The sequence below is a fragment of the Pterocles gutturalis genome, unplaced genomic scaffold (assembly GCF_000699245.1).
Source record: "Pterocles gutturalis isolate BGI_N339 unplaced genomic scaffold, ASM69924v1 scaffold14043, whole genome shotgun sequence".
Classification (NCBI taxonomy): Eukaryota; Metazoa; Chordata; class Aves; order Pterocliformes; family Pteroclidae; genus Pterocles; species Pterocles gutturalis.
Window position 1 is genome coordinate 48815 of NW_010123425.1, and position 9738 is coordinate 58552.

Consider the following 9738-nt stretch of genomic DNA (forward strand, 5'->3'; position numbering starts at 1 on the left):
TTAAGAAGTAATCAGGCTGGGTTGATTTTAGCCTCCTTCCTTGTTGATAGCAACCTTGCTGTAACAGACCACAAAAAAACCCAACCAAACAAACAAAAAAACACCAAAAGAATGCTCTGGACTTCTTAAAACACAGTGCTGAAAAATATGAAGTTTTACAAGAAGCAATAGATAGCAACTTTTCCACAACTATATTGTCCTTTTTATGTGCTAATAAACTGCTTATTCATTTCTGTAAGGCTGACTCACAAGGGCTTTTCTCTGTTTAAGGACTTGCAAGCTTCAGGTGTCTTTTTGCCTCTATGACATTCAGGGTGCCTACTGAATTTAAGTACTTAGGAATTTGAGAAGATTGACTGTGGCTGAAAAAGCACAGAAGTTACTCAGCTGATAGGCAAAGCTCTTCGTTTATAAAACAAGTTGTGGCTCCTTGACTGATCCAAGCACGCATTCAAGTAGTGCCAAGAAGAAAAGGTTTCTAGGGATATTGTCCTGTGGTGGTATTACCAACTGTTCTGTTTTGGCTTACTGCTTCCTAAACTTGAGGTCGCCTCAGGAGGGAGATGTGCAAGTGGTAAAGATGGATAGAACACAATCCAGTTCAAGGAGGCAATAACTGAGACAAGGGGGGAAAAGCAACAATAATAAGGTAGATGTGAGGGTGGCTGAACACTGGAATAGGTTGCCCAGGGAGGTTATGGGCTCTGCATCCTTGGAAATCTTCAAAACCCAACTGGACACAGTCCTGGTCAAACTGATCTAGCTGACCCTGAGTGAATAGAGCGGTTTGACCAGATGTTCTCAAGAGGTCCCTTTCAGCCTCAACTATTGGCACAAAAGCAGAGAGAACAACTGGACCCAGAGGCCAGGGCTGAGAAGAAGGCATTAGCAAAGCCTGCTATAACAAGGTCAGGAACTACTGTTACAAAAAGATTATGACAGAAATATCTCAGTTGTTCTCAGTTGATGCTTCTGGGAATGGACTGTTTCTGAAGGGATAACCAATCCAATCAAATTCCTCATAACCAATCCAATCATCTGTGTTAAGAAGTGCTAAGAGCTCCAGACTTCACTGTGTCTTCCTTAGAAAGTATCAGGGAGGCATGGACATCTGAATTATGCCCACATTTTCTAATTTCTTCACACATGAAGGCACTCCCCTTTAGACTTTACCAATGCATAGCTATAGAGAGCACTGCAGAAACAGGATACTGGTTCATGTTTGTATGTTTGTCCTTCCACCCCGGAGTATTCTGATTAATGAAGGGGAGTGCAGTACAGAGCTAGGAGATCTGTTCCCATGAAAACCTGGGAAGTACTCCAGCTAACAAGGCTTTGAACACTTTAAATTTTAGATTAAAGAAAGCCCAATGTCAAAGGTGGCAGTTATCAGAGACAATTGTCCTCACATCTTCCATTAACCCAGAATACACTTATCACTGAATCAACGGAAGAGCATGTCCTCCTCATTAGTGTCATCTTTTGCAAGAACTAACACAATGCAACCCAGAAGCTGAGGAAAAATACATTTTTTTTTCCCTTGGTTCCATATCTGTCACTGCAGAAAGTGCTTTCCCTAAACGTCTTCCACCTTGTAGGACTTTTCTTCTTTCTTCCCCCATCACAACTTCCTTGGGTCCAAAGATGCAACAAGCTTGGAAATCAAGAGTGGCCATTTTCCCCCAGCGTTTTTGTTCTTCTGATTTGAAAATGACTGTAAAGAATTTTTAAACGTATTTGCTATGCCGGTTTTACACAATAACCTGGAGCTCAAGCTGTGGAGGGCTGAAATAAGCTAGACAAAAGTGCAAGTGATTACGTACATGGATAGGAAGGAGAGGCCTCCATTCTAATGCCTTGAACCCATGGGTCTAACACTGGCTCTGTCCACTGAGAATACTGATTCACCCATGAGGATGTCAGCAGTTAGAGATTGCACACATATATTTGATTGCATCCCATTGCCCAGACATAGAAAGTGGGTGTCTCTTTGCAGGAAATCTTGCTGTCATGAGTACGATAATACACAGAGTAACACAGAGTTTCGTGACTAGGTATGTTACGTCTGCAGCAATTAGCACAAGAGGTGATGAGCTGGGAGCTTTGGCATGGACCTGTGTGTACTGCTGTTGACCACTTCAAATCAGCCCGTTCAGTTTTAAGCCCAAATTCATCTTGCAGACAAGCTGCCTGGTTATGAGTCCAAGCTCAGAAGCACATTTTTATGTCATGGTGAGATTTGGGACAGTTTGAGGGAAAGCCTGAGCTCATCCAGATGCTCAGCACAGGCTCTGCCACATCCACCCCACAGTGCAGTTTGGCAGGACACCAGCCGCCCACCAGACTCCTGCATTCCCTACTTTCCAGGCCCTTCAAGGGATGTCATTTGGCCAACGGCAAGCAGACAATTTGGCCAGGTTCCTTCATAGAAGCCCTCTGTTATAACACAGTATAAATCTTCCTAGTCTAAGCCTGCGTAATCTGTAAGAAGGGTGGGAAACAGCCAGGACAAAAACCAAGCTCCATATCCCAACTGCTTTTCGTGGTCACTGAGCAGCACTGGGGCAATTGAAAACAGTAAATCACAGAGACTAAAGGAAAGTGTGAGTGTACGTTTTTGTTTGTTAGCAATTTTACCTAATAACATGGATGTTCTTCCCCTTGTAACTATACCACTTAAATAAAACATAATAAACACTAAGAGTTACCGGCATCAGTTGTTAATTTAAAAGGTGACTGTGAAACGCTTCACACAGGGTGCGGTAAGGTGGGGAAGGAGTTGTAGCTGCCGAGATCCATGCTGAGGGCAATGCAGATGCACACGTAGCTCCCCGTGCCCAGACTCATGGCTACAGCCACACAGACCTGTGACCTCTCTGGATTCACACCCCTGTCCCACCCTACAGCTTCCCCATGGGCAGCAAGAAAATCCATATTACCTACCACATGGCAGTTTCATTTCGGCAGCCACACGAAGAGCAATCCCCCTGAGAGGCTGCCCTCAGAGCTCACCACTCATCCCTTCCTCTCAGCAGCAGCCATACCTGCCGGTCCGCCCTGCCAGACCCTGCTGTTTCACTGTCAGAAACTGTGTGTCCTACTTCACCTCAGTTTTCCTGGAAGACCTATCGCTGGAGAGACACTGGTGTTAAACTAAAGAAAGCCCTGTTTTGTACAACTGGATCATGAGTGCCTCTGTCAGGGTATCCTCCTTCAGGCAAAGAAGAGCCCACTTACAAAATGGCGCCTGGAAGTGAAGGGGAAAGATTCAGCAAGGCGGCTCTTGGCGTCTAGCTAACATCAACTGAAAAGGACACAGCAAGTGTAGAATTTGAAAGCACCCAAAATACACGCTTTCCTGTGTTACTAGCACCTTAGATTATTGACATTATTTGTCAAATCAATTGCAGCATCGAGTCATTTTTGGTTTGAATTTGTGGTTCTTTAGCTGTGGCTGTGGGAGACACCAATGCCATAGGAGAGGAGAGGCTGCTCATAGGTGTGCAGCTTTCCCCTACTCCTAGTAATCCAGCCCTGATGTACAGCGTATGCTGAGTTTAAAAGGCTTAACTCTGTTATTGGTGCAAATAAGAAGTTATCTATCAAAAATAAATTCAGATATTTATGTTAATAACGCCATTGACAGCAGAAGGTGAAATGGGGGCACAAACCACCCCATGGCAGGGACACAGGCAACAGATGTGGGGATCAGCAAAGGCTTCTTTCTCTCCATCCTTCAATTCCTTTGAATTCAAAGCCATTTCTGGGCACTCGGCATCACTGTGGATGCAGGCTGTGTGCACCTCTCTGGTATGTTAACTTTTTCCAAGGCTAAGCTAAAGAAAAATAATTTTTTTTCAGTCTTAAGTGTCAGTATGCTTTCTGCATCCCCCCTGTACAGAAACTCTACCTAGTAAGCACATTCCAAATTAAACTGCCATAAACTTGCCATTAATCTGAGTATTTCAACCAGGAAATGTCCTTTCATAAAAAAGTGTTAATAAGAAATTTGGAAACAGGTTCAGTTTTATATATCAGCAAAGCGTTTCATTTTACATCTCCTCTGAAATAAATAGTGTCACCTGAAAGCATATCAATAATTGACACTGATTTTCCATAGACTACATCCTTCATACCCAGGGTTCTCCTAGTTCCAGGACCATGTCTGTGTCTGTCTATACATGCTGTCATTGATACATACATGTGTGGTACGTGGAGTTCAGAGTCTTTTGATCACCAACACCAGGTAACAGATCAGAAGTATAAAGTGAGGCGGGGAACTCAAGCAAACCATTGTTCCTCCTCTCTGCTTGTGTGTAAATTGGTGATATCTGAACCTCTCTTCTCCCTGGAATAGGTGAAGATAGTTGAATACTGATCAACATAAATGCTACAGAAGTGTTATGCTCTTCTCTTTGGAAAATGAATTCACTTATTTATTTGCCTATGTGTCACTCTATTTCCCAATCGGTGAATAAAAGACAACTCTTCAGGCTTTAGAAATGACCCCTCATCTGAAGCTGTAGTGTGTCTCTGTCACAAACACTCATGCTTGGGCTGCCCGGGTGAAGGGCACCTTTCTGAGTGAAGGACACCATGTGTGCTGTCTCAAAATCAGATTTTTAAAGAAAAAATCCAAATCACCATGGAGCCTTATGTGAAAATGTTCCTGTTTAAAATGTCAAGGCACCCCTCTTCAGATCCCAGGACAGCCAGGAAAGCAGCTTCTTAGCATTCCTTTGAAAGCCACATAGGCTGCCTATAGCACAAAAACTCCATCATACAGTAACTTGTAAAAAGGATAGGAAGTAAGAGGGACTGGGAATAAAAAACTGTCCACAAAGGGGAAAAATTATTTGCCCCATTCACCAGATCCTTTCACTAAGCTCCAACAATGCTACTGAGTCCTCAAAGGAAAAGGGAAGGAAGACTCAGGGCCCAAAAGTGCCCCTGTGGCAGCAGCTCAGACCATAATGTTTGTGCTATACTGACATCTCAAGGTATGTTCACAGGGTCAATGCCTACAGTAGTGTCAATGTTATACCATAGGAAAGGTCTTAGGGCCAAATCTGTTGCTTGTCTTGTTGACTCGCTGTTACCATATCTTCTTTGCTGATCCTGTATGATTACTACTCAGTCTCCTTCAGAACCCGCCTGTTGGTCCTATGGTGCTGTGGCAGGCACGAGACACACAAATAACATCCCAGCTCGGCTCAGCTTCTCTTGGAAGGGTTATTCATTTTCTTCTCCAAGCTTCTAGCCCATAAAGAGAAATCATAGGCCCAGCAGACTTCCCCCTGCTGAGCTCATATTCCTGTTCCACACCAAGTCTACAGGCTTTGAATTTTCCTGTGGCCGAGCCAAACAACAGTCACTGCCTCTTCCCAAGGCCCAGTGTCTAAGCTCACGGTTTGCTCCGCAAAGCAGCATGGCTCCAAAATGAAACTACTCCATGTGCAAGCACAGCAACTGCACCAGGGTGTGCAGGCTAGAGATGTCAAAATGCTTCGCTTCAAAATAATGGCTGGAGGGGACCTGAAGGGCCCTTGATGTGCTTTTTGCCAGCTACAGCTGACACAGGGCATAGGACAAAACATTACACGGCCCCATGGATTATTTAAAGCTCTTGGAGGTAGCAGCAAAGGATGGACCATTTCATGGCACAGCCTTTCTAATGAGATCTCAAGCTGGTTTATGAATCTGAAACCTCAGAGAGAGTTCACAGTAGCAGACATGAGCAAGCCCTGCTGTTTTTTTGAGAAATCTTTCTCCCAGAGATGTGCAGAACAGACACTAGAGCTCTGCAGACTTGCGAGGTTAATTTACTGCTTTTCTTCTCTGATGCAGCTGAGCATGTGGGAGCGGACACACTCCACAGCTTCAGGGCAAACATTAGCAATGTGCCTCTGAATCTGGTGCCTCTGCCAGGCTCTGCCTCATTTGTAAACCGAGCAGTTCTCTTCTTAAATACCAGACAAATCACACAGCTCTTCGGCAAAAGGAAAGGGCAGAAATGTGATCACTCCGACTAGAGGCTGACAAACTTTTGGGATACAACTGGGAAATACATGCACACATATATAGGCACAGATATAAATGAGTGTGGAATAAGCTTACAGTGAGCTCATTTATGTCCATACTGTTCAGAGTGAAAAAGAAGGAGATACTTGACCAGTCTGTGCGTCACCACTTTTTAACTCCTTTCAAGCTGTACTCACAAAAAGCTGAAACTCAGCCCCAAATACTTAGATTAGAAGATCTTCAAGGAAAAGAAAATATTTTGTTTCATATATATGTGTGTGCATGTGCTTGTATAAACAGCATATCACAAAAAGGTCTGCTTTTCCAGACAAGTTACATCTCTTCCTCCTTCAGTTTACTGTTCCTTTCTGATTAGAAACAGCAGTCATCAAACACAGACAATGGGAGATAAATACAGATTTTTTATTTTTAATACTAAGAATTTAAAGTCTAATTTTGAACAACTGCAATAGGGAGGTAATGAAGCACAGTGGGCAAAAATATCCATATTTCAGAAACAGAAAAGAATATGCACATATCAAATAAGGGAAAAATCATTCCTGCAAAGGTACCTTATCGATACAGTTTCCATTAAAACTAACCAACAGACTCACATGGTGAAGAGGTGCCATGCAAAAGGGGAAGCACACAAAGCTCCTGTGTTAAGAAGAACTGAGACATTCTATATGTTATATATCATAAGGAAATTATCTATGTCTCTCGTGAACCATTCAGACTAGGAGGCATGGGGCTTCAAACCATTCTGTTTGTCCCTATCTTTACCCTATTTCTCCCTTACTTCCATTATCCTGTTTGTCTTAGAATCTATTTCAGTTGTAAATGGTTGGAGATAAAGAATATCATCATATCACCTATTTGCCCTGTTCCTATAGCCTTCCTTACATATCTGAAGCTGGTTATCATTAGAGCTATGACCCTGAGCTGGGACAACCTTTTGTCTGATCTGATACAGACAGTCCTACGATCTAGAGGCAATTACATAGAAAGAAGGACACGTATTAGAATCAGGTATGCTATAAGTAAAAGCACATTGAAGGCACAACTTCTTAAGCCTGCTTCATATTAAGAACTGTGTGCATACATGAACATCAAACAGTGCACAGTGTTTCAAACTGGAAATTAAGGTATGCATAAAGACTGTATCACCCAAGTCTGAAGTGCAAAACTCCATTTACCTGTTTTTATCTCCAAATACCCCACTTGCTGGAATCACAGTCTGTAGGAAAGCTAGTTTCATGCCAGCCTTGGACTTCCTCTACCATATACTTCACAGGTTCTGTTCACCCTCCTCCTGTCTCTGCAGGACTCTGCAAGAGCAGGATTTGCTTGGTTGAGAGAACACCCTGTGAAGGTTCTTGCAGAGATGGCATAGAACTAGCTATGCAGTCTTGCTCTGACAAATACGTCCTTGCTTGGGCTGGGAGAATTATCTGAGAGGCTATGTGGATTAAACTGCAATGGGAAGATTGTCTTCTGGACACCCTCCTACCTGCAGCCCTAAAACTCACCTTTCTCCTTGCCTTCCTCTTCCTGTGTCAGTGTGTGCAACTCCCTACACAGTTAGAAGGGTGGAACTTGTATAACAAGTATTCCTATTAAAAATATTAGAAACATATTTTTCATAGTCTTCTAGTGAAGAGAAAGGTGGAATTGGTATAACAAGTATTCCTATTAAAAATATTGGAAACATATTTTTCATAGTCTTCTAGTGAAATTTAGCAGTCAGAAGAAAAGGGGGAAAGTCCTATGTAGCCTCAAGCCATTAACCAAAAATTATTATCCAAAGAGAATTATGAGAAGTTGGAAATGAAAAGCTAGTAAATCACAGCTCCATCGTTTGTGTTTATATTTTGCTTTAGGCAATAAATTAATCCTTCTTTCTCGGTTACCTTATCTGGAAAATGTGGTAATACATCACTCACAAGCAGGCTGGGATACTGAATTACGCTGTTGTTTATTGCAGAGAGTGCCACAACAAGCTGTAGAAGTATTAGGAATGGTTAGTATGAGAGAGAGGACCACTTAGAAAATGGTTTCTTTGCTCTGAATTATCTCTTAACATCACAGAGTCAGGACAACCTAGGGCCCATATTTATCAAACATTCTGGCACGGTTCTCAGTGGAATCAAGTGTGACACAAAATTTTTCAAACTGTTAACAAGACATCTTTCTTCTGCAGGATCCCTAGGAGGTCAATGAGAAACATTGGAAGATTTCTGTGTGAAGGTAAGGTGACGCATCTAAAGGAAACTAGCTACAAGAGCAACAAGAAAAGCAGCCAATGGAAAATGCACTCAAGTATGTACAAATCTGTATCCCTGGCACAGAAACACAAGTGGAAGTTTGGAGATAGTCTTGAGCTGGTTGTTGCTGTCTGTAGAGTGACAGATAAACTATGGTCAATACAAAACCCCAACATGGTAGCCAAGTGAATGGTAAGCTTGAGACATGGGTCAGAAAAGCACTTCGGAGACCTGTTTGTTACTGCTGCGCCGATGGACACAACCAGCTTTACCTGTCTGCCAGAAAAACCTACGATGAAAGTACCCTTCACTTGTTTTAGAGAAAATCTGTTAAAACTGCTCTTGGAAGTGATTTGATTAATCTGTCTGCCTTTGCACTGTAGTGGATGAGGAGCACTCCAAGTCCCTGTTCTGCTAGTTAGGCACCAGCCCAGGAACCCTGAGGAGAAGGCCAGAGAGCAAATACCACCTTAACCCAGGACAGCTGCTTTTGCAGTGACTGCCCAACAGCTGGCTGCATCACCACCTTGTTATTTCCCTGGCATGTATTTAAATGTGTCACTGTTACCCCATTAAAGCTGTGTGCTCCATCATGGTAGATAAGGTACATTCTAGAGTAACGTCATTCATGTAACCAATCCTGCTTTATTCAGTGGGGCATCTCTACAATGGAAAGGTTGCCCTTAAGTGTTCAAAGAATTGAAATCTAATACTAGTTTTTTGGTGTGCTCCTGCAAACAGGCTTTCTCAAAATCTCTCTTCTGAACAAGGTTTATGAATCTAACCTAAGTTTTCTATTCCTCTTCCTTTACTAAAGACAAATGCCCTACCCTAACTGTCCCGTTTAATGTGTGACGCAAAACCTAATGTTCTTCCTTAGTTTGCTGATTCAGGGTCAATTTCTTGTAACAATTTGCAGCTTCTGGGGCTTTGTGTCATCAGAGGCATAGCAGTTAGCACTGAAAGTCTTTCTGGCATGCATCTTGCAGCCTTCATGTCTGTGTTAAAGAACAAGCTCCATGGCTTTTGATATGTTGGGTAAGAGGGGGTGGATGCAAAGGTAAACAATGAAACTGGGAGTTGCCAAATCAAACCCAGGGATGGCTGGCAGGGGGTGAGGGAGGCAGAACAGCTGTTCTGGGGCAACACTAGGTGCAAAGAGGTCTCTCTTACTGAGGCTTCAGCCTACCCTGAAGTAACTGGTTTTATCCTCCTTCATCATAACAGCCATTAGAAAATAAATCTGCTTTGGTACAAAACAGACAATGCTCAGAGCTCTCTGTTCTTATCAAGGCATTAGGTTTTTTTCTCATTCTTTTGCATCAATGTGGTCAAAAGAATTGTACTGAAAGCATAAAACATTGATTGCTGCTGTCAACTTTGTAAACATTTACACAATGTTTGTCTCCTTTGCCACTCTGTTTCTCTGAGATTTCCTATACGTCAATAGTAG